This window comes from Amblyomma mixtum, chromosome 6 (genome assembly GCF_055824585.1).
Source record: "Amblyomma mixtum isolate Tamu chromosome 6, ASM5582458v1, whole genome shotgun sequence".
NCBI lineage: Eukaryota > Metazoa > Arthropoda > Arachnida > Ixodida > Ixodidae > Amblyomma > Amblyomma mixtum.
The window spans coordinates 119676702-119702514 of record NC_143017.1 but is presented as its reverse complement, the minus strand read 5'-3'; positions in this window follow the sequence as shown (position 1 = coordinate 119702514).

Below are 25813 nucleotides of genomic sequence, written 5' to 3'. Positions count from 1 at the left end.
CCTGAAGTAAAGGCATGAAAAGCCTCGAGATAACAAAAGCATTTTTTTTCTGCGCGTGATTTTTTTTAGGCTGTTAGCGGCCTCGCCTTATGAGTAGCATGACTGGGCCAAAAGTGAGGCAGGTCACGAAAGGAAGACCAGAAGCAGCGGATGCCATGTCGACGGTGTTAAAGGCTTTCCTCGATAAATCAGCTCTTCCGGATGCTGAGACACCCGGGTAATTGAACCGTCAACCTTAGCTGCTGTGCAAAGGCCCAATGGATTCTGCTCCAGATGAGGTTTAACTTTAGGCATCCTTGAGATAGTCACCCTGTCGCCGAGTTGTTGCTCATCACTCGTAGCGTTTCCGGGCGCCTACATCTGGGACAGTACAGAAATACACGAGGGTTCATGGTTGTCTACGCATTCATAGTTTCTTATAGGCAACACTGTGGCTACTAAAAGCTTTTGACATAAGTTTTAAAAAGGTCAAAATGACATCAACTATAATATGTGTTTGGGAGTGAGAACTTCTGCAACACCGCAAGGCTGCTTAACTTCTCTAAGAGTAATCGTAAGAAGTTTTGTAACTAGCTTAGCAGAATGAAAAAGAAGAAATATTATGACCCCCTTCTCTTAGTAAACAAAAGAATAATACTGTTACCAATACGGCACTGCACTGCAAAAAAGAACTTAGCGTCTTGGTTTTAACTACATCGCATGGTACCCTTCACGCAATTATTGCTTGCTGGCGTAGCCTGCAAGCGAGCCTGAACTTGTGTAGAGATAAGCGTGGTAGTAGACGCCCTGCCGACATCAGCGCCACCCAATGCGTCTTCTTAGCATCGTGGCATGGAAGAAGACTCCAGTTAGCGTACCTCGTGACATGAAAAAATTATACCCCTGCATTATGGGAGGGCACGAATAAAAGGATGCTTATGGTCACTGCACCAAATTAATCCATTTTTTCGGTAGTGTTCTACGTAACTAAACAATCAGCGATAAGGAATTAGTTAGCCCCAAAATTCTGAAATTGAAACGGAAGCGGAAAACGAAATGGACAATTTAGCCCTATCTTTCAATTTTTCAACATATTGTTTTCGCAGCGCTAAGGTCTTCATCGGTCTCGTAGGAAAAACTCGAGCAAGATACGAAGTAAAAGCTTACACAAAAAAAAACATTTTCTTGATATGCCATCTGCGAAACTTCTGAGCGAATCGTTCTTCTAATGGTCCCGGCGCACCACGCATTACGCGGCATTCCGAATACCGAACCGCGCCAACTTAAAGTTACTGCGTAGGGGAGAAATGTGCCGAATACCTCTGATGAAAATCGAAAGCAATGGAGGTGATAAACGAGGGACTTTTAAGTTTTCAGTTTTCCGCCGATTGCCATCCCTAAGCCTTCAATAATTCCTCAAGGAATGACTGTACTAATATCTTTTTTTTTTCGCTTTATTCCTGAGGTACTGATGAGTGCACTAAAGCTTAGAGTTTTCATCGTATACGCATTAGTTTGAAAGTCATTTTTATAACACTCTTTTCATAAAAATTTCCTGCGTTCACTTTGTGAGTAATTTGCATATAAAAAGAAATTAAAGCTTTATTTAATAAAAAAGAGCTTTGTGAACAGTCTGGCATAAGCAGACTTGTGCACATCCTGTTCGTTTTGTTAGCCCTTCGGGAACTGAGGTTGCAAGCATGAGACAGTCAAATCAACCTCGCCTCTTGTGTCTGTCATTTGTGTCAATGAAGTTTCTTGTCAGTTTAAAATCATGAGCCAACTCGCAGAGCAAGAAGTACTGCCAAGATGTCAACTGTACTTGCCAACAGTGTCCGCTACCTTAAAGTAAAATGTAGTCCAGAAATTTTAATGAAAAGTTGTATACAAGTGTGTCAAAGTTGGTTACAGTTCATGCATGAATAAACAAAAAAGTTTTATTTGCCGCGTGCCCACTTAATGGCCTCAGCCTCGGGTGGGGAAGGTTCGATCGCGTCGTATGAAAAGTTGGATTAAGAAACACGTTTTCGTCCTTGCTTAATTCTACATCATTTTGGTCAAAGTTTTGCCGGTGCAACTTGCATACATAGTTTCACTTTAAATATCAGCCAAAGTCGACAATAAAACTACGTCGTTGCTCTTGCATTTTTTTGATGGTTTCACGGACTTTCGTTCACGTTCCGCAGTGAGCTTACCTCGTCATATTGCTAGAGTTGCAATTAATAGACAATATAAACAGCAGCTGCTATTTGTTGACGACTAAGTTGGGATGAGCGTCTGTCAGTCGGTTGTCGCCACCATGAAGGCCTGCATTCATACGTGCATGATGGGTCCCTTTTCGCGAACCCGAGGGAAGTCTCAGCCTTGACATTCAAGGGAACACACTTAGTTCAAACTTCACCTGACTTGGACATGCCTTTCGCCATCTTGAAGTTCAAAAAGACGGGTTTTTTTTTTTTTTCGGAACACTTGCAGACTTATCCACAATATTCACCGCAGTCATCGTAATTGGCGGTTAGAGTATTAAAAGGAAGTGAGGGCGACGAAAGTAACTAAGGAAGAGGCAGTTTGCGAGTGAGCCTGTTACCACGGTTCGAGGTAGATACCGAAAAACGCGGCATTTCCATTTCTGGGGTTTGAAACGAAGCCAGCGATACGCATAAGTAACTTTGCCGTGGTAATTTTCTTCAAGCGCACTGAAATAGCTCTGTCTCTATGCGGGCAGTTCGTGATCGAAACCGTGACCACCGCTGCACAAAACAGGCAAGTTCAGCACTGTCTAGCACTCGTGCTTCGTATGGCGAAGGATGAGGCCGTCGGCAAAACAGAGTCCTTATAACCCGAAGAGAAGGATTCATTCTGTTGCGTTTCAGGGCACTGATGAAAATGAAAGCTACCGTTGTGCTTCTTGTGTGCAAGGCGCCTACACAGAAAGACTGAGATTAGCTTTCGGGAGCTCTAGGGTACATTGCGATTGTAGAAAGCTGGAAACTTTCTGTACATGTTATAACGCGCAGAGTTTTTCGCATAATTTGTACGGTATTCGAGTTTCCAATAGCAGTTGTACAGTATCGTGCAAAAAGAGAATTTTCTAAAGTACCATCAGCAGGATCTGACGCCACACTACGTTCAAAAACCATCACTGTGCACTGACACCTACTCAAGAAATCTTGATGGCAACATTTCGTTCTGCCGCAATGTACTGCGTATGAATAGAAAGCGAACAGGAATTGAGAAGAAATGGCTGTCGTTATCGAGGGTGCATTCGAAACGAAATGTAGAGGCCGCATCCCTGTACGGAGCAACGCCATGTGAACGACACTGGTGGCGAGTCTACAAAAACAAAAGAAAAAAGTGGCCGGTAACAAAAGATCGCGGCCATTGGAGAGTGAAAGCGATGGTAACGATCCTTTCTTTGGTGGATATTTTACATGCCGTCTAGCTGTTGTGCCGCTTGTCGCCTTTGTTGACATTTCGCTTCTTTTCGTCCAGCTAGGTGGCATCATTTTTCACGGCGCAATATGAGCAGAGTCGCAGACGACCTCTGCTTCAGAGACCGCTGGTTTGGATCTGCGCCAACGACAAGGGCGGGGAGACATGAATCCACGTCCGCTCGAAATGAGGTGCAGAGGACCTCCCAAACGAGTATCTGGGCGAGGACCCCCGTAGCGACTTTTTTTGTCCCGCGGACTTTTTTATTTATGTCCTTTTTTTCCTACATGCACCTTTCTTCCTAAAATGTTAAGGTCTTCATCACGCTCTTTATGAAATTTAACTGCGAAATGAACAAATAAACAAACAAAATGAACAAACAAAACGAACGATAAATTGAACGATATATATTGTCTCTCATAGCCTGAGTCGTTTTGGAACAATAAGCCACCATAAAAGATATATAACAGTTACAGTGCCGCCGCTGTGGCTTAGTGGTTATGGTGCTCGGCTGCTGACCCGAAAAACGATGGTTCGAATGAAGAAACCAGAAATCATAAAATATGCCCGCACATAGAAACATGAACAGGATCACATGCTATTGGTTGCGCATAATAAAAAAACAAAAATATCTCACGTCTCTCTCTTTCATGTCATATCCTTGTCTATCAGCTCACGCAAGAATGAACTGTCGCTAGAAGCGCACAAAGCGGCCGTACTGCTGAATGGCTCACAGCACAAAGAGCACTTCGTCGGCATCGCTGCTGCAGGGCTCACTCAATAGCGTTAGCTTCCTTTATGAAGTCTCCGGCAGTCTGCTGGGAGGTTTGGGGGGGGGGGGGGGGAGTAAGCGGTAGAAACCGGTCGGTCTTTCACAACTTGTATCAGACGGCGGAGCTACGTGGATTCCGCCATATCGGCGTCAGCGCGCCGAGGGAGACGGGTGTATCGGCCTCCCTCGAACCAAGCCTTGGCGTCGGGTTCGAGTGAGAATTCGCAGCTTCTCCGCAGGGCTCCAGTGGTTGAAATTTGCAACCGGTTCAAACAGTTTGAGCCAGTCTTCGCCGTCTTCACAAGCGGCGCCATGGAGATTGGCCAGCACAAGGGACTGCTGAGGAGTGAAGTGAGACGCGTTAGCCTGTGCCTTGAAACGATGGATGGGCGCCCCTTCGTGTAGAGGACCAACTCGGAGCCCAGTCCCAGAGGGCGGTGGCTGCTGAGGTGTACTGGCATGCACACAAGCGGATTGGATGAGCGGCTTTCAAGACGGGTCTTGGACATCAGAGCGTCGAGCCCGCACCTACACCAGTGTCAAGATAACGAAGCAGTGCCACGGAAACTAGAAGCCTAGACGGCGGGGGAGGCTAACACCGAGGGGCCCTGAGAAGCGGAGTCCGTGGAAGAATTTCAGTTTCTTCACCAAACGCACCAGCGTGGCACCCGAGCTTCGTGCCGATTAGCCGCCCAACAGATATTGTTATGACTTGGCAATAGATACATGAGGCAGTGCAATATCTAAGGCTCTAATTGCAGAGGTACTCGGCCATGTTGCTAAGTTGCGTTAAGCACGTCAGAATAGCGCTCCTCAAATAGAAAGGAAACACTGCAGTACGTCAAGGCATCAGATCTAGAAGCCACTATATTCCTTCAAAACAAGTTGCAATTTTATTATACACATTAGAACCTGAATTATCTACAGCATATTATCACACGCGGCTGTCCTTTGATTGAGGGCATGTTCGCCATATTTTTGAGATCCATGCTAGAAAGGCACGTAGATGGTTTCTTGGCACTCACACAATGACCGATGGTGGATGTAACCTAAGGGTTCTTGCCAATGCCAATATTTCGACAATAGAAATTGTCTTCGCCCAGACGGAAACAAATCCTATTGTCGAAACGTTGGGAAGCACCCTGAGGCTTTCTCCTTCCTTTTTCAAGTTGTGAGCATATTTTTCAAGGCAGGGAACGCGCTGAAAAAAAAAAGCGTCGCCGGATATGAGTACTTCTATGGAGAACTCTTATCGTTTGCTGCTAGCATATCCTAGGCAGACAATTGTACCGGCTTACGAAGGTCGCGAGAAAATACTAGAAATGTCACCGTCTGAGGTGTTAAGATGAAAAATAAAAAAAATCATTTAATTTGTTGCAACAACAATTTGTCGTCTAAAGCTCTTTAACACAAATTTGAGAAAAAGTGGCCTTTCTGAAACTGAAATCAATTGTAATATAGGAAAACAGGTAAGCTCTAAACACGGCTTGCTGCCGGATAAATTCTGCAGCTGATATTAAAGTCTGGATAATCTGCAGCATTAAATAAAATAATATACACAACGTCTCTATTTATTATGTTTTAAATTAATATTTCAATTCGATTGGTTCATGCTCTACATTTTACCACACTGCTAACATTAGATGCGCTACTGAAACTGGAAGGGAAAGTCACTCGTGTCGGACATAAAAACTGATTATCTCGTAAAACATTTCGCAAAGCCGTGAAAACGCAAATTAGTTCACATGAACCCTAAATTCGCAGCATCCTACTCAAGAGACATCCTTCCGAAATAAAATGGGTATTCTGAACGGCCTCAGAAAAGTGTAAACTCATAAATTTTGTGTTTGCAGTGATAAAGACGTACCTATATTTTACGTATTCTTCGGGAACCAAGAAACACTGCTTCTTGCAATAGCCTTCTCCAATGGCGCAGCGCCAGGAATGCATACAGCCACGACAACAACCTCAACGACCTTTGGAGTATAGATAATTCGTTCTTTCACGCTTTTTAAAGCGGCTCAGTGTTGCCGCACTCAGCCTTCTGAACGGGCAAAATATAGGGCCAGGATTCTGTGCTTAAGAAACAGGAATAAAAATAAGGTACAAAAGGAATGCTAAAATTTTAAATACATATTTTTGTCCCCTCAAGGAACGCCTGCATGCGAATTCCTGGACGCTGTCTCAGCAGTGCAATGAATGCTCTTATCTCCGCTGGAAGTCAGTAGACACCGCTTACCTCTGCATTATCTTTATTAATTCTCGACTTTAATTGGCTACCGTGACCTCTGGATTTCATTTAAAACTCTGTCAGAACTTATCAAAAGCCACTGAATGCTCTGCCCGCAAATAGAAGGCGTTATATCTCCCAAGAATTCTGATAGATGGGAATTTTGGTGCGCTGGAAACTCAGGCTTCCTGGTTTTCTCTATCTCAAAAAAAGCCGTTGTCTGTTTTTCAGAAGCCAGCTTGACCCGCGGAAATTAAATATGACCGCGACTGGGTTCCAAACCCGCGACGGCGCGAACAGACCAACTTCATCGACCACTGCATGAGAGTACTATACTCCACTATTTGTTTTATATATATGATACTTATTACACTGAAATTACGTTATATTTGTATCAGCTATTTAAAAACCATTTAGAAAACAGCCCGAAACCCGTCTCAAAAAGACAGAGCAATAGATCGGAGGTCTGGTGCTCGGTGCTCGGTGAGGTCTAGTGCTCGGTCTAGTGAAATCAGTTATTTGTGGTCTCTAATCACCGATTTCGCGACCTTTCCTTCAAGCCCGTTCATGGAACCCTAGCCTCGAAGAGAAAGTGAAATGAAATGCCACGTTCTAGCGCACATACTTCGCATTTGGCCAAGTAATCTAAATCACCTGTTATGTAACGCAGATATGCAAGACGCCGCTCCTTTCTGGAATGCGCTTGAGTTGCGTGGGTACGTATATTTCGTTTTTTTTATAGCTTCTGCGAGACTTTTCTTATGAAATATGTCCTGAGATGTGTGTTTAATGATTATGCTTTTAATCCATGAACATAAATTCTGGAGACATCTTCGAAATCAGCCACGTAAAATGATGCACCCATCTTCTTTTCTTTTCGAATACAAATGTGGTTATTTACCTTCGAGTAAATAAAAGTGTCGGCATGTGGCAAGCAATCTTGCAAAAGTTAAATAAGCAATAACGTTTTTCGAATGATTAGCGTTCCTTCGATAGAAGAAGAAGAAGACAATAGTATAGATCACGTTAATTTGTGTGGATTTCACACGGCGATAATAAACGAATTTAACGAATTGTTAGCTTCTCAAATTTATCTGAAATTGAAGAGATTCCTTTCATGCCAAGCTTATCCGTCAACTTAACATCAAGGAAGTACTTTCTCACACTGATCTAACAGATTTTCACAGTTTCTAGCTTAGGCTTAGGTATTAGCAAGAAACAAAGGAGCCATAATCTGGAAAAGAGAGCAGGCACTGACAGGACACATAGCGTTGCTGAGTCAAAGGGATTCCGTTTTGATCACAGTCAGTGAGTACCACTGGCTGCAACGTCAAATACTTTCACTTCCTACAACTGAATCCTTTCCGCATTCACAGCGTCTCTAGCCCACTATAGCTCCTGTTGGAAGCCGGTACAACACTATATTGCCCTCGGGAAACATCCCATGGAGTGCAAGGCTTTCACATCCATTTTGGGAAACAATGCCGGACAAAGGGAGCATTAATTAGATCCGCTCCTCGAAACTTGCGCCGATGTTCTCCCGAGGCAGAAAGAGGCTAGATCCGCTGCTACGCGCAGCAGGGCTTTGTCATCAGATTGGAAGCGGTGCTTGCGTCGGCTTTCACCGTTTGGCGCCTCTCATCAGAGCACGAAAACGTGAGCCTTTATTTTGCTAATCTTCAGAGTGTACTTATGGATATCGCCAGGAAAGATAGATTTACCATTCAGGCGGGAGTCCTGAATAGCCGGGTGATAAGCTTTAGAGCTTGCCATTCTTTCTAGTAGTGAGGCGTAATAAAAACCAGCGTAAGGGAAATCAAAACAAAAGCGTGGGAGAATGAAGGGCGATGCTGCAATTAACCGTAGAAGAGAAAACATGAATTCCGAGAGTTCGCATCCAAGCCAGATTTGAACTAGTGTCCACTTAGTGGAGTCTGCGTTTTTTGCGTGACCGAAAAAAGAAGCCCAAGTAATCGATAGGCCAAACATATCAGCTCTTAAAAGATATTCCTGAATATAAATTATCCTTAAAATAAGAACCTGGTGTCTTCTCATATGTATCACGAGGTCATTTAGTAGTTTCTTTTCACACGCCCGTGTTTTCAGATCTCAGTAAAAAAAACACTCATTCAAGCCATTTGTTTCATGTCTATCTAAATAACAGAGAGAGCCTAGATGTTTTAGAAGTTTTTGCTCTTCTTTCCAGTGAATGGAAAGTAGCTCAGTTCAAACGGCTTCAATGCGTACTGCTTTCGCAGTTTTAGGCTATGTGAAAGCGCTCATCAACTACAAGTTTTTCAGTGAAAAGCAAAACCCTGAGTGAGGTATATAACGCAGCCTCTCTACACAGCACAACAATGCGAGTAATAATACTACATCGGTGTCATTATGTTCTGCGCAGGACGTCAGCGGTGTTTTGAGGCGCTGATATCTAAAACAACAGTATCAAGTAATGACAAATCCTGTCTATCGTGGGTGCCCTTATGTAGCTCTCGAAGGTGCATTTTTGAATGTGTTCGCTTGTGGCAAGCAGCGAATCACACCCCGAAACCAGCTTAAAGAAATCAAAACAAATCCCTATAAAGATGCAAGACAACGCATGCTGATTTGGATGCATAATGAACTTAGGTACGGGTTAACTCTTCGGCAATTGCTCCGCACATTCGGCAACTTCTCATGATATACATCAAAATGTAAATAATGTATTTTGACTTTGGTACCAAATTGAACCTTTTAAAATTTATTGAATTTTAAGCATGAGTGGGCTGGTAAGCATGTTTAGTGCTCCTCAAATACAGTATGCTAAACGCTTCTTTATTCAAAGCCAATAATTTCTCTGGTGAAAGCACCTTCAGCTACATAAGGTTACAGACACATTTTCTTGCACACGCCCACCGTTTCAGCAAGGTGCTCTGAGAAAATCTTCAACCGTTGCAAATAATGACCGCCACAACCCGTCCATACAGTGAGCACGCTGAGCTGACGCTAGTATTGCATACGCAATAACTTTTTACCAACTGCCGTCGTAATCGCGAACAAGTGGTTTCTGGTTTCGTCGGTGGTTGCTCTTTGTTTCTTCGCAACCAATTAGAGCGACTGCCTGTAACACCCTCAGCGATTACACGTCCATGCCGGAGTCCGTGTTCGCTCTCACAGTGCACCAAAAGCAGCGGGGAACACCAAACGCAAGGTGCTAGAGGTGAGCAAATGATAGCCGTGTTTCCTCAAGCAGTGAAAGTAACCACACTGGCAAAGCGCGATGCTCAGCACTAAAGACAGAAGCAGTCAAACGTGGTGGCGTGCCAAGGACATGGCGTCCCACTGCCAAGGGCTTGGTCAATGCCCATGTTAACCTGCCATCATCTTTGAGTCGTCCAGTTATGCTCGCTTTTTGCTGCACTGCATTTCATGCTTACAGGTTCTCTCAAAGATGAGACAGACTACAATTTTTTTTGTCAAGTATCATTACTGGAAACTAGACGGATTGAATAAAGCCTAGCGGTTTTGTGATTATATCCGTTATTATTTCATTTGAATGTGTTGCGTGTAAGGCAGTTTTTCGCTTTAAACTTCCCAGCATACTGCGATTAACCTTTTTTCGATTAGTGCATGGCATTAACTGATATTTTCTGTTCAATAGGAATCACGTGGCAAGCTTTATATAGAACGGCAGACTTAAGATGCGTAACATATCTACCTCGAATAACTGGACCGTCAACCCCTTCATTTTCCTCGCTTGCTTTTTTTTCCTCAGCACGCTATATTTGCGGTATTCCAACACGGTTGAAATATTTATTTCCTCATTTCATTCAGATTCATTATTCATATAGTTAAAAGGCTGCCGTGGTGGCTCAGTGGTTATGGCGCTCAGCTGTTGACCCGACAGAGGCCTGTTCGATCCTGGCCGCGGTGGACGAATTTCGATGGAGGCGAAATTCTAGAGGCCCGTGTACTGTGCGATGCCAGTGCACGTTAAAGAACCCCAGTTGGTCGAAATTTCTGGAGCCCTTCACAACGGCATCCCACATAGCCTGAGTCACCTTGGGACGTTAAACCCCCCATAAACCATACACCAAAGTCATCTAGTAAACGCATGTCCCCCTGACAGTGTTACTTGAGACATCTTGGGTTAATAAATTGGAGTTTTGTGTTCTCTAGATGTTTATTAGAAGCTTATAAATTCCCACACCTCTTACATGCATCACACTGAGTGCGCAGAAATCGCGCACTATTGTGCCGAGAAAGGTACCGGTAGAAATAACATCTGAGGGTGCCAAAGCAAACTTCCAACGAATCCCTCACGAAAACCCACTTCTAAGTTCTAAGTTTATTTCTCAGTTCTGCAGCAACCAACATGTAGTCCAGAAACCTACTTAGTAAAACAATGACTAAGGTGGTCGGACAAACAAAATTAAAAAAGACATTCACAGGCCTTTCTTCACGATTACTACACTAGGCTGTGCTCCGATAGTTCAGCTGAATTGCAAAATTCTAAATTTTGCGAACATGTTTTACTGATCAAGAAACCAGCCTTCACTGTTTGTCATAAGGTGGCGCAACACTACCAAGGGACGTGCGGGCAACGTTTTTCACCGAAGAGTAAATATAAACACGGCGTGCACAACAAGCGAAACTTACGTCCAAAGACGAGGGAAAAACTAAACCGAAGCTGAAACTACGTAAGGAACGCCAATAAAAGGGCTCTCGCAAGGCGTTAGAAATTTATGTTGGACTCCACGCTGCTGCAGGAGCAGTGCACACAAAGAAGCTCAAATACAATTGAGTGCACTGATAAAATGCGAAGTAAATCTTATGAAGCTGTTGGAAATGTTTCTTCGCCGACAGTATAGATTTGCATGGCCGATGTTTAAAGTGCGCAATACTTTATATTCGGTTCAGGTAATCGGATAAATTATTGGTTTGAGATTTTGCGCTATGGGCCCACAAAGAGCGCATTAAATTACAGTAAGCACAGAAGGTTTGAGTGCAACGTGGCGCAATATTGACCCAAGAATGCATGATTTCTTTACAGTAAGCTGCTGTTTTTGTCCTTGAATGAAAAACGGCCCGTACCAAATGTGAAAGCCCGGCGAAGGCTCCGGCGCCGGCATCCTGATGCTGGAAAATACCTCGTAATGTTTTAATTGTAACCCACGCAGCGGCTTCATTTTCTTATTTTCGATTTGAACGTAATGGAGGAACTGAGGTATAAATTTCCAAAAAGTTCTGCTTTTGTCAAATGCTGCACGGAGACCAAGACTTTAAACAGCTTACCTTTTCAGTAAGAAAAGTATTATATTTCCCTTGACCAGACCCAAAACAGCTTTAAACATGTAGTAAATCATGCATGTAGTAAAGGATCATGCAGTAAAGTATCATGCATCCTCACTCCTCCCGTTTTTCTAGGGTTTCACAATTTAAAGGCAGCAGGCATAACCTTTCAGAGGCACCAAGGATTTCTCCGAAAATTCGTCGTGGTGTGCATAATGCTTAACTTCACTATATAATTAAGCTATCATCGAAGGCTGTGCTGTATTTTTTGCGGCCGCTGAATATGAGAAGGACATGCAGGCCAAGGTAGCGTTGTAAACAAACCACACCAGCGTGAAACTTAAAGCAAGGACTATGCGGCCCAGGCAACAAAACCAGCTTCCTGCTGCGTAGACAGTCGAGAAAAATGAGAAATTTAAAACGGCCCTTGCAGACACCACCAGGCGTTTTCAAAGGCGGCTCTGTCTTTTGTAATTATCTTTCTATGACATTTTTTACAGCGCAAGCGGTTTTGATGATGCCACCTAACTAGTCTTCGTACGGGAAAAGTTAAGCTGTCCACATAGTGACGCCATCAAGCAACTTACTAGCTCCTGCGTTACCCGTGCGTCATGCGCTGAGTTCCTCCTGAACCCGGGTTCACTCTGCCGCTCAATGCTTTGTTCAGATGAGTCGCCCAAGGTATTACTGGAGAGCACTTGGCGAGAGTCGCGGCAAGCCCAAGAGAGGACTGCGTGAGGATCCGGAGTAAACGCGTGCGTGAAGTGGAGCGAATGCTGCAGCCTCAAGGGGATCCGGTCTTTCGAGTTCCTGATGCCGAGACGGAACAATGCCAAGAGCATCATGATCCACGCGCCCACTCAACCGAAGCCGTCACACGTATAAGTAAGAGATAGGAAAAAGCATGCTCGTGAGGCTGGCGCCTTCGAGCATTAATTCAAAGGAAATACGTTCCGCTTCTCGGGGTCAGTCTGGGAAGGACACCCAAGCGTGCTGTGAATTTCATTAGTAACTTTACGCTTAAGGATCTCATTCATCGATGACTCTAACTGCTGGCGGGTTAACTTTAGCGGCTCGTACTAGAATGCGTAGCATCTCTGATGGTCACCTGGTAATTTGTTAGCAATGTAATAAAAAGATCAGACAATTAATTCTGATGATTGTTTATTGCACGCGAAACTAGACTGCCTTACAATGACAGGGCACGAATAGACAGAGAAAGGAAACTTGAAAAAAAAAGACTTTCAATTTGTTACAGCGATTTTCCATTCTGAATTTAAGCGGCAAGGCCAGGTAGTTAACTTGCATGTTTACTAGTTGCGCTCAAGTTGTTTCACGAAGTACTTCTGGGAAAACGGTTAATATCTGTTGAAATAGGCCCAGCGCTTGGCGTACTTTGTTTTTGAAGTAGCCAAGTCGAAGCGCTCTTGCACCTTTCCACCAGACTCCTACTCTACCCCATAATTCACCCCACGCCCCAGGAAATGCTAGCACCAAAGCTAAGATGGCTGAAGACCGACATCAGAGTAAATTCTTTCTAAGATGCGGAGCAGAAGATAAAAGAAAGGAAAGTAAAAACTCTCAAGAAATAACACATCATGAATTCCAGAACTGTAGTTATGCATAAAAAAAAACATGGAGTAGTAATTCTTCTTTCAAGCACAATCTTTTTTGTGCGAATTACTTTTGTAACGCTATCACAAAATAGGAAAATGTCCCAAAGGTCGCGTCTTTTGTGTACAACTTGTAACATAAGCGTGAACTGAGACTTTCTTGGTAGAATTTTCTTTGAAGCTAGTTTTATATGTTATAGATACTGTTCTGATACGTGTTTGTGTGTGGCAGATTTTAAGAGTTAGCCCAGGTGCACTTCACATCTCTGCCTACAGGCTCACGGAAGTAACGTCGTTCTGAAGACGACGCAATAATGTCGCCGCGGTTGTTCCATATGCAATGAATAATTATGCGCCAATTGTCCTCGATTACGTGGCAAAAATTCTTTTGCGCACTGCCGATTGTGGATGATTAAAGAAATTAAGTGACATGGAAATTCTTTTCGCAGGAGCACACATCTCCGCCTCCAACTTTTTGCCTTCGCTCTCCGTTCCCTTTCCGTTGGAAGCTACTGGGGCAGCAGATCCACAGAGCGAAGCTTGAGCAAATGGAACTGACTTCATGCCCAACTAAGCGCAGTTTAGAAAGTTGTGTTTTTATGCTCTTGTTGACTCACACGAACGTGGTTCCACCTGAGTATCTAACCTCCTGTGTTTTGATAGAAGCATCTTTTCTTATTTTTTCTTGATGATGACGATGAATTTTTATGGTGCAAGGGCATCTGTGGCCAAAGAGGGCCATAACACAAGGTGTTTTTGTCTTCACAAAGTGGGGTCAGAGACACATTTCCCAAGCACTTCACCCTAAAGAAGCCCAGCCCCAGGCAGGGGAAAACTTGTACCCATTGTATCACCGGTGGGTACCCGGCGGCACTGGGGATCGAACCCCGCACCTACCGCATGCGAGGCGGATGCTCAAACGACTAGGCCACCGCTGAGGTCTTATTTTATCTTGAACTCTGTTTTTTAGTTGCTGTTTAGAATACCTAGAAAATCTGGCAAATAAAGGGACCCGCTGCCGATGCTTCCGATAGAGACACAGCATTGAAAACACAATCAAAGTTGCTAAACAAAGGCTGCGAGAAGTTAGGGGTTCGAATCAAGGAGAAAGGCGGACATGCCCTGTAGATATGTCTAAATGAACAGCATCTTTGTGGTAGCTTCGGCAGATTACCTGCTTGCATTTAACGCCTACGTTTCCGAAGCAAATGTTACCTAAACAACTTTATTTGGCAGAACGTTTTTATCTCCATAAATATCTGGAATGTCTCTTGGAGACGAAATTTCGCATTCAACTTCATATAATTTTTTTTCAGAGAATATATAATTATTTTCAACGTGACAATTTTAGGTTTATGTAACCTGTAATGATTACTCGAATAAGCAAACCAGTAAGCCGAAATGATGATCACCACTCTTCAGTGCATTTGCTTTCTCATCCAAGCCAGCACCCAAAAACACGTTTTTTTTAAATCGTTAAGAATTAGAACACAACGTTTCTTTTACAGCGCAGCTCTTAGGCGCCCGTTTCTGCGTTTTGCGGCGTCGCCGCCTCCGTTGCCGTCGCCGTTGTCCGTTGTAACCAGCAGTGGACATCCTTTAAGATGCGAAAGGAATGGAGCGCGAGCTTGGAAACGAGACAGTAAAGCGCGACCTCCTCCCCTCCTTAGCAACCGGCGTGCCAGTGGGGGGGACGCAGCTGTGCATAGCCACCGTGACGTCACACAGTAGCGGTAGAACGAGCGCGCGCGTGTCGGCGGTGGCAGCTGCACCACCGCACCTTCGCCAGACGTCTCGTTGCAGTCGAGTAAGGTAGACGCATGGCTCCGAAGTGGCCCAGTGACTCTGCGCCAAGCAGTTCGGGGAAGCAGCGGTGGGTTGACACAAGGCTTTGGCCAAGCACACTTTAGAATTCTGAAAGTGTCTTCGGCATTTTTTTGAGGAAAGGAAACGCGCAGTATCTGTATATCACAGCTGCGAAACCAATAGAGCAGGGGCTTGGAAAGCAGAGGGTAAAATTTGTAAATTGGTTTTTGAGGAAAACAAAATGCGCAGTAACTGTCTCACACATCTCGTTGGACACCCGAACCAGAGGGAAGGCGAATAACGGCCCTCTTGGAACAGTGAACACCTCAATCGTGCTTTAAGCTACGTGGCTGTAGTGACAGATGTGCGCTGCATGCTTTGACATTGACAACATTGTGCCAGAAGCGCTGCCACCAGCCAGGGTGGTAGGGTGAGTGGGAACTTTAATGCAGATGTAAAGACAGGCGGGAATTTCTTACCACTTAGGCGGGAGAACATCCCGTTCCTCTCGCTCGTAACGGCTCCCACGGCTGTGGCAACCTCGCGAAATACTTGCGTAGACCTCATCTTTGAGAACTAGGCATTGGTGCAGCAAGTCGAGCATATATCTATCTTTTTCTCCGTTAACAAAGCTTCTTTCATGACAGTCAAGGACTGTTAGTGGAGTGATTATTGAACAAGAAATATGTGTGAAAAGTAACAAGTTGTCTGCAATATCTACATATATGTCTTGCTCGAATTCTTTGTCTGAATCTATCGAAAAGCTGAAACAGCTGATGAGCTGCGCTCAAATTTCGCGTTAGAAAGTGACGTAATCGTCGGATATTTTTTATTGTCCAGAAGTATTTATCAGCAGAAAAATCAAAATACGGCTTCAGTTGCAGGTTCACCCAACATGATTACGAAATTGTTTTCCACACTCTTGTATTCGGCACACTCTTTGTAGTAGTTATTGTTGCACACAATGACGTCTCATTTAATTGAAATCTTTCTTTTTCACCTCAGCTGCTGAATACAAGTATCTATCAATCAGATTAAAAAAGAGCACGCCAGCGTGAGAAATGCCTGTAAAAGCCTACAGTTTCTTTTACAAGCCGGCGTACCGACAGGCTACGGTGCTGCAAGGACCACAAGGGTGATACCGAGCTCCGAGGCGCATACTACTAGACACAGGTTTATATAATGGAACACAATAAGATAGTCTTCAAAGAACTTTTCACTTTTCTTTCATGGCCCGAGAGTTCGGAAGACAACGTCTGAACACGAGTAATGATTCCCTCGGCGCACGTTGCGTGGTGACGAGGAAGCGCTTCCCTTTCGTTCTGTTTGCTGCAGCCCTCGTGACATGTGCTTGACCGCTCTTTTCCGCACTTGTGTTTCTCTCTTCAGTGAAGCCATTACTTACACTTCTTTTGCGCGGGCGTTAGGTTGCTAAATATAGTGCAATTCGTGCATGCGTATCACTGTAACGGCCTCGGATCTCGCTGTGCTAAATGTCTCTATTAAAGCTAAATCCCCGTAAAAGAGCCTGTTTTATGTAATATATAAATTAAGGTTTCTCGTTTTACTTTCTTCACGAACGAGCCTGGGGTCGAAATCCACTAACGGCACGCAAAATTTTAAAGCGGAGAAAAACATGACAGCTGGGAATTCAAAATGCCGTCATATATGTTTAAACCAACCTGTTTAAGGTATAAAATCGACAATGAATTATTATAGCACGCACCAATTTTGTCAATAGTTCCTGGAAATGGAGTTTTCTTCTCAGCCGAATAGTATCGCTCTTACGGCACCCCTATGACCAAAAGATCTCAGACTAGAAGTAGGGTTCTCCCTACCTCACAGTGACATAAAGAATAAGGAGTTTCAGAGGGCCCCCCAGAACGACTACGAAACAAACCCCACTGCTTGGTTAATTTTGGCTAAGGTGGTACGTCTTGGTGTGAATTCAGGGAACAAACGGTTTCGCAAGCTCGTATTTCCGGCAAAAAGCTATTAGTCTTGCGTCGCTACTTTTCCGAGTGGAGGGGATTGCGATGTTATACATAATCATGGGAGGAGCGATGTCGCCAAGGAAATACAGGACAAAGTCAAAGTGCACGGCATAGCGCACTAGCACAAAGCCAGATTCAAATTATTAGTTTACTTGCTTTTGCGGAAAAAAAACGGGATTCATGATGATGATGATGAGTGTTGGTAGTACAAGATAATTTGTCCTCAAGGTGCACCATAGCAAAATGTGCTTTCGTCTACTGAAGATGGGATCAGGAAACTAATTTCCCAAGCATTTAACACAAAGAAGCGGAGCATCAGACAAGGCGAAACTTTTTCTTCATAGCATCACCATTGGGTACCCAACGAGCATCCATACTGGCGTAAGACTATTATCAAGCAAAACAAATAAACATTAAGCGCACTAAATAATACGCAGAGAAACAATATTACGCTCCTAATAACAAAAATAAACAACAAGATTTCAAACTCTGTCGAGGATGCAACCGAGATATGCGGCAAAAAACTGCGGGGGCCCTTAAGCTCCCCCTTAACAGCTTGAGGCGACAGAGTTAATGAGTTAATAACCAAATATGCAGCGTTGGTAATTCTCGACTTTACATTCATAGATCGCTGCGAGTCCTCGTACCACTCCTAGAGCAGTGGCACAGCGGTAACCGATGCATCACTGCCCTGCGATGAGAGCTGCTGGCATGGGTGGTGCTCGTGAGAACAAGGCTGTTCCGAGCAAACTCTATCCATTATTTTAACTCCCACTTTCCACAGTGGTCAGTTGGTTCAAAATCCGGTGGGCTGGTTGCTATGGCACCACAAGGTCACGTGACCTAAATGGCCCACCCAGGTCGCCGGAGCGGCTGGTTGCACTGGCAAGTCCGGCTGCGAGGCTTACAAGAGTTGCCAACCCCGACGCCGGACATTTTTTTTTTTTTAAATGTGAGTGCTAACACTCTCGCGCTAAAAAGGTATGAAAGGCCAAGGAATGTGCTTGAGAGCCCAATACGTCACAAATAGCACCGAGCTGCGACCTGATAGGAAACTGCCGTAGTTAGTGCAAGCTGCCCGTTGCTCACTCTACACTTCAATCCTGCACAATATGGACGCTAAAAAATGTGCAACTTCTCCTGTGATGGCCATTACGATGAGCGACCAAGTGCTGGCCAGAACGAATGGTGTTGTACATAGCCAAAACTTAAGGAGAATTGCGGTGGTCGTCCTTCAACAATTTTCAACCATGCAGCCACGCATTGCCAGAACGCATAGTAAAAGGTGCTGTTGTGAATATTATTGCACAAATTTACTTATTAAAAATGATAAATAGTGTCCAGCGTCCTGAAATAGAGGAAAATCCAATCAGATTCTAACGAGAACGCAGATTCCAACCAGAATACCTATGAAATCATCCGAACATGGCCCCACGAAATGAATAATTTTTACGTACCAAATAATTAACCGAAAATTGATGATAGAGGCCTCTGGACCGGCATTCTTCTTCTTTCATTAGTTCTGGTGCCCTGCGCAGCGTCAAACAGAAATAATAAAACATGAACGAGGTTGCACTTTGTTCGCTCTCCTTTAGGTCACCGTGCACAGCACAGAAGAAAACACTTGTACAATACGGAAAATTCCTTTCACATCCAACATGACCAGTGCTCCGGTTATGTTCCAAAAGGAGTGGTACCTGAACTGTAAAGCACCACACTGCCACAGTCTGCTAAGGGAGCACAGGCGTGCACAGAATAAAAGCCGAGAATCCGAGCCTCTCCCACCGCAGATATTGACCTGCAACGCACGCACCAAAGCGTTAAGCTTTCGCACACATTGCTTATTTTGTGTCCGAAAACTTAGTTATGAGGTCTGTCTTTGGTAGGATTTGTTCTCTCGCGACAGACAGGTGTACTTCACGACACTGCGAGAGCGTAAACACACCGAATCATTTGAAAACGAGGGCAGCAGACAGCCAAGAAGCTTAAATGGGCCAACAAAAATGTTTTGGTGTCCGCTTTTCTTTTGCCTTGAAAAAGTCCTAAGGGCCTGGTGATCACCTAAACGAGCTCAAAACATCACTGCGCCACGTTAATAATGGAGTACAAACGATTTTGTAGCGGCAGTTTGGGTCTCACTCAGCGCCAGCGCTGAAGTGCGCCTTGGCATTACAGTCGATCGGCCAACCTAGACTGCCACACTCCTGGTGACGTTCGGGTCATCGACAAGGGCACTCAGTTCCTTGACGTCAAAATAACTGGGGCAAGGGCAGTTTGAAGTAACTCAATGCGGGTAGAAACGTTTGCTGTGCGGCTGGTAGGGCAACATTCAGAATTATGCTAAATCATGCTCCGCTCAGCGCCCGCGACTGAAGCTTGTTAAAAGGCATCTCCACATGCCCATAAAGCAAATTATACAATTTCCATGCTTTGGAAATTTTCTCGGTACCCTTTTTTTCTACCCGAGCTCTATACTTCTCGCACAGATTTATTCGCTAATTTATTCACTAGAAAACCGCCACCTTTCATTGGTGCTGTGACGGCAGCATGCCGATAAATTTGTCTATGTATAGAAGTATTAAGGCAGTGTACGCTCTCCCGTCTGTCAGGAAGAGGAGGAAAACAAAGCATTAAGTCAGTGGAGGAGAGGCACTTGTTTGGTTTTGCCAAACGGCACACCACACGCCTCCTTTCGGAATCCATGAGGAGTGCGATGGCTAGATACTGGACCCTGCCAGACACTCGACACATCCGCCTTAAACGGCTATATCCGGTGATAGCCTTTTCTGTTCCCCGAAGAATACCACAAACAACTGCGTGCCTAATAAGTAGGTTACGTTTAAATGTCGCCTCCCCACAGACTCCCTGCGGACTCCCCGGACTGTTCCACATGTGGCGTGCTATAAACAGTAGAGCATGTTTTAGTGGCGTACCCAGCATGCGCACGAGAAAAACTCATGCTAGAATCTGTTTTGCAGTCTTTTGACACCCCGCCCCTCTCGGAGGATTTGAGCCTCGGCGCTTGGCCAGATGGTTCTAGGGCTCTACGGGAAACGCGGATGCTCACGCTTTTTAAGCGATCATGGCCTCGACTCGCGTTTGTGATGCTGAAAAGTGTGCCCTGTCTTTTTCATCTCCCTCCTCCAATCATCATCATCCCCCATCGTGACCCTCTTTTTTCTTCTCTTCCCGTTCCTCAGTGCACAGTAGCAGCCCAGATGTTCATTTTTCCGACCAACCTCTCTGCCTTTCCTGTCAATAAGCCCCTCACTCTCTCTCTCTGGACTTGACTCAACTGATCGTGGTCTAAAATTCCAGGCACTCTTTTCTGAATGGCGTGAATGAAAAGTGTAGAAAAGTCAAGCCGGCGAATGTATCCGTCACAACCTGTAAAACATCCCGGTTTTAATATGGACATGTCGCATCCGACATGCGGATTTTAGTGTTAAGACAATTTTATTCCAATAACACAGCCTTGAAATACTACTAACACTCATCTGTCTTTTTTTAGTCAGGTAATGGCGGCTTTTATTCGGTGATCTTGGCACCGACATAATACATACAGCACAATAAATTACCCTCGCTGCAATGCACAGAAAATAGGTAGATGAACTTTATACAATGCAGCAGCTTTAATTTTTGGATCTGATGCAAAGGGCACTTCGAAATAATATAATGCTAAAGACAAAACGACGCTATGCGGTTTCCTTTTTCAGCGAACATCATTAGGTGAAGCGTCCACTAGATCTGATAGCAGCAGAGCGCAGATTATAGGTCTTCACATCTCTCAGATCAGTAAAAACAGCCCTAGATGAACTTATAACAGCTGTGAATGCGCTGGGAATGAATCACTTGGCCAAGCAGGTAACCGAAATAGCTCAGCGTGGATTAAAACGCGGAGAAGGAGAGAGGCACCCCTAATCTTTTACGCTGGTGTAGTCCGTAGACCTGATAAGTCACCGCCAGGGTCAATAGATCGCGGCTTGGGAAAATATGCATGTCGGCAATCTACCCATGTTACTAGGCTTGGTATTAACGGCGTTAAACACATCAGGTAACCAACTACTCTATACCTGTACCAAAACATCTTTGGCCACGTCAATTCCAATAATCTCGGCGCCGAGCTGAGAAATTGATTTGATAGCTCGCTCGTCAACTGCATGAACGCAGTGAAAAGATCTTACCAACAGTCGTCTTGCTGCATTCAGTTGCTTTCCATCGACCGCATTTCGGGAGACGCTAATTCGTTTCTCAGATAGACACGTGCCGTCTGGGCGAGGAATTCCAGCATCCGAATGCGGCAAGCGCGTTCCCTGCGTCATCTTCCTTTCCCTGTCCATTGAGAGCTATTCTGTGAGCCAGGAACTCATGGAATGTGGGCTCGGAAACTGCGTCGAACTTTGTGCGAAAAAGAGAGGCCAGAAATCCCGAAATCCCACGCCAACTTAACACAAGCGAATCAGGCGCCGAAGCTTCGACCTTTCGATTCTGGGGAGAACCCCTAAAAGATCCCACCACGATCTCTGTACTGAGCCTTACGTTCGGAGCACGGAATGTTAACAGTTTACAGTGCATTGCCTGTAATAGTATGAAAAAAAGAGATATTTATACCTCGCGGTGAAAGCAGAGACAGTAATGATAGCGAGCACACGATGCGGTACAGGACTGAAAGTATGTTTCGCTTATTTGTACTTGCCCGTCGATTCATTCCATGCTTAGTGCTGTTTTAGATGCGAAACAGGTTGTTATTAGCAGCCCTCATTCTAATCGCACAGCTAAGTTTCTCTGTAATTCGTGGAGCTGTACGGCTTGCGCGAAGTGGCAACGCGGCTACGTGTCGCGCCAGACGCCGCCCTAGACGCTGTGCCTAAGGGCAGAAGTTCAGTCAAGATTAGAAATAAATAATATAGCTGTTGGAATATCAGCACTACGGCACTGACGAGGCAGTACAGGTGGGTATGGCCTGGGCACCGTTCGAAGCACGGGAAGCTCCGTGTAAAATATTGTACGAAGAACGCCTGAAGAAACTCGACGCTATGAAATGAGCAGCTAAGGTACTTAAATACCTATGCAGAAAGAGCATTGACACTGATAATGGCGGAAAAAAGACTGGAAAACTAACAACAAAGTATGCACGACGCAAGGACCAAGAAATGAAGAGCTTTAAACGACAGTTAAAAAAAAGCAGAAAGTAAAAACTAGATTAATTCAATGGCAAATAAATAGAGTGTAGAACTATGCCGAAATTGCAAAAGGCAGATCAGGAAGGAATCTTTCGATGATAACTCAAGAGGTAGTGCCCTAATCTTTGAAGGTAGATCAGGATGTCTCAGAACGCGGAGCTACAAAAAGAAATATAACCAAAAGACACTCGTGCAGTGTGTAGTAAATATGCAGAAACAATTAAACATCTTATTCTCAAATGTGGTGATATCCATACGAATTTCGATGCAGGCAAAGCCACTATCCCTGAGGACCTAGGTTTTAGAGGTAACAATGGTCCTGTGGATAATCGGCGGTCGAAGTTAGCCAAAAGATAACGGAAGATTGGTGGCTCAAGAGCACACAGGTGAAATATTGTTAGAAGAGTAGGAAGAAAAATATATTTAAAGAAAATCGCAAACATATAGACCAACTTATAACATCATTAAAGAAATCTACAGTAAGAAAGGAAAGAAGGAAAAATAAAGTCGACCATGGTGGCTACTTCCACCACCTCATTTCAAAGGAGACGCTCTTATCTTCTATTCCGGTTCATTTCATTCCAACTCATTACATAGAACTTGAATGTGTTTTAAATAATGCTACATAGAAGTGTAAACATTTGAGTTGAAGGGAAGCGTTTATATATTAGAATAAGCACTCCAAGAGCAGAAGATTGTAACAGTAAGGGCTGTATTTGTGTCTGTGCGTGTTTTTACTTTCTGCACTTCGTGCATTCCCTGCTTTCTTGAAGATGAGAAAGGGCTATAAAGGCACTCTACTTAATGCTATTCTCGCCGCTCCTGAGACAAGGCTTGCAGAGAAGTTTATTGGACTGATTATTCATACAGAGGGACCATAGTCCCTCACAAAGACAAAAACACCAAGGCAGCGACTAGTGTCGCTCGGTACAAAAAAGACAAGGCACTTTAGATATAAAAAAGAACAAGCACATAAGCCGCACACAAACATCGACCACATTTCAGGTTGATTCACAATATTTAGATGAGTGTAGTGTTCTTAGTCGTTTTAGTAGTGCTCAAGATGAAGACAACGCTCCCCCATACACAAAAAAAGTTGCCGCAGCGAAGCACCTGCTTTAAAAAGTAAAACCTTTATTTCGGGGAGCGCTAGAATTTGACTTCGACACTGGGAGAAAAATACACGCCGTCCATGTCCCTACCCTTTTTGTGCCATTGCTCACTCACATATACCCGCGGCTTTCCCACCGCCCACACGCACACGCTCGTCAGCCACTGTCAAATTCTAGTACTACCGAAATGACTCCTGAGCACCAACTAGTCCGTCCTATTCCCCTTGTGAACTCAAAGCGACTTCATGTAGAAGGGATCTTCTCGAGATTCTAACGCAGGTTTGAAGCCAAGCCTATTGGCGTCCTCAGTTCGTAACTAGTGCAAAAAATAGTGCCATTATTAACCAATATAAGACAAATTACTAATAGAAGCGCCATCATGGCTATGTAGGCGACATGATATGCAAGGGCCACCGTCTATATTATGGAGTTATGACTGCCGCTGCGGATCTAACCACACATTTTTCTGGAAGAGTCCCACCACCTGATCCCAAAGCATATCGCGACAGTTTTTCAAATGGGCATGCCGATAAATTCGAGTCAAGCAACTTTCATCACTCTAGCTGAAATGTCATGCGGACATTGCTTGTTCTCAGGCGATGAGCTGGCATCTCGGTACTGTTTTTTTTTTTCTTAATATCAATGTGATCACAGCAATTGATGCCATTTTATTGTTCCTCTGACCCGTATGTGTTTTGTAGCATGTTTTTTTTTCGCAGAATCCAATCGTCAGAATTGTATTTGACATAAAAAGTCCCGTAAGGGGCAGTTCGGCAGGAAGCTGTTTGGGTCCAGAAACGCACCCAGAGTTTCCCCCTTTGTGTTTTTCTTGGTGCTCAGAGTGCTGTTCAAGGTAGCGCTACCTTGTCGTCGTTCCTAGCTAGGCCTTTTTAATTTGCTTAGCGACTCAGCTTAAGCACCTAAACTGTTTAAAAAATGTCCAAAAAACCTGCTCGCATGTTTGGACAAGGAATCTTTCGTTATGTGAAAGGAGGGACAACAGTTCATTTAAGAGAAATTGATTTTCTTCGCCGGAGTTACAACGACACGAAAATAGAAGATCTCACTGGACTGTCGTGTTGTTTAGCGCACCGGTTCTCAAAAATGTGAAATAATATGGCTGCAAGCGCAGCATGACATGAGCCTCATAAAATGAAATGAGCAGGTTGAAACAAGACTGCATGAGATAGAAAGTAATAATGAGCTTAAATTTTATTCTTCTTTGTTTTGAAAAAGCGGCTGCTTTTGTATCTCTCCACTAATACATATTTACAAACAATTTTCGTACGTCGTGCGGGCGACAGCAATGAACTGCTTGCTTTCACTGTTGATTGCCTATCGATGTCAAAACCTGAGCATGTACACACACAAACGCGGATGCAGCTATTGGCCTGACCACATCAGAGAGAAAGCGGCGCTTCCTGCCAATCTCTTTGAAACGTTCGCTATGTGGACCGGCACAACCGCGAATCTCGCCAGAGGAGACAGCGCTGTGGCATACGCCTTCTCATCGGGAAGGCAGGAACAGACCCGCATTAGAGGATCTGGGTGCGGTAGGGCGCAGCTCTTTGTTTCGCAGAACGCGGCAGGAGATCTCCCCATTCGCGAGCGGATTCCAAGCAGCGGTGGTCGATAGACGCCAGAAGTAGACAAAAAGAAAGCAGGTTTCTGGTTCTCTTACATCTGCTATAGCGATATGTGATCCCAGGGCCATCGCATCAGCATCAGGGTGTGCCTCCTAGGAGCTCAGTTCTTGAGAACGGTGATTAATACAACATTATTCTTCGTATTAACGTGACTGCGTTAAAGAGCTGGTGTCGCAGAAAAAAGGTCATCGTAGTTGGCGTCTTCGACATCGCTGACCGTGAGCTAAAGATCAACGAAAAATCTTCAGAGATGGAACATAAGAGGCAGGTGGGCCACCTGGATGACGTAACCTTGTGGCGTCATCGCAACCTGCCCAACAGATTGTGAGCAAACTGCGCACCTTGGCACGTGGCAGTTAAACTAATCATTGGTTGAGAGAGATTGCTCGGGAAGGGCAACCTGGGGGGCAGAAGCCTCACCGTTGGCAGCACCTGCTGTCGCAAGCAAGTGGCGCATCGCTTAACCGCTCGGCCACGAGTGTTATGCTCCCAGGGATTTAGTAACGTTATGTAGAGAATGAACAATCTTGCATATATGGGCATTAATCCAATAAAGCTATCGCGTCATACCCTTAAGGTGGAGCTTAAGTGTCCCTTCCAATTTTTTTTGTCCTTCTCATCCAGTCTTCGGAAGCTGGAAATTTTTTGGACTCTAAAAAACACTAAAACTTTTGAATAAAACAAAAAAGATTACGAGGTGTTTTTGTATTACTCTGCTGCCATGCAGAGAATGATTTGCCGACAATAACACAGACACTCCGTTGGCGCTTACATA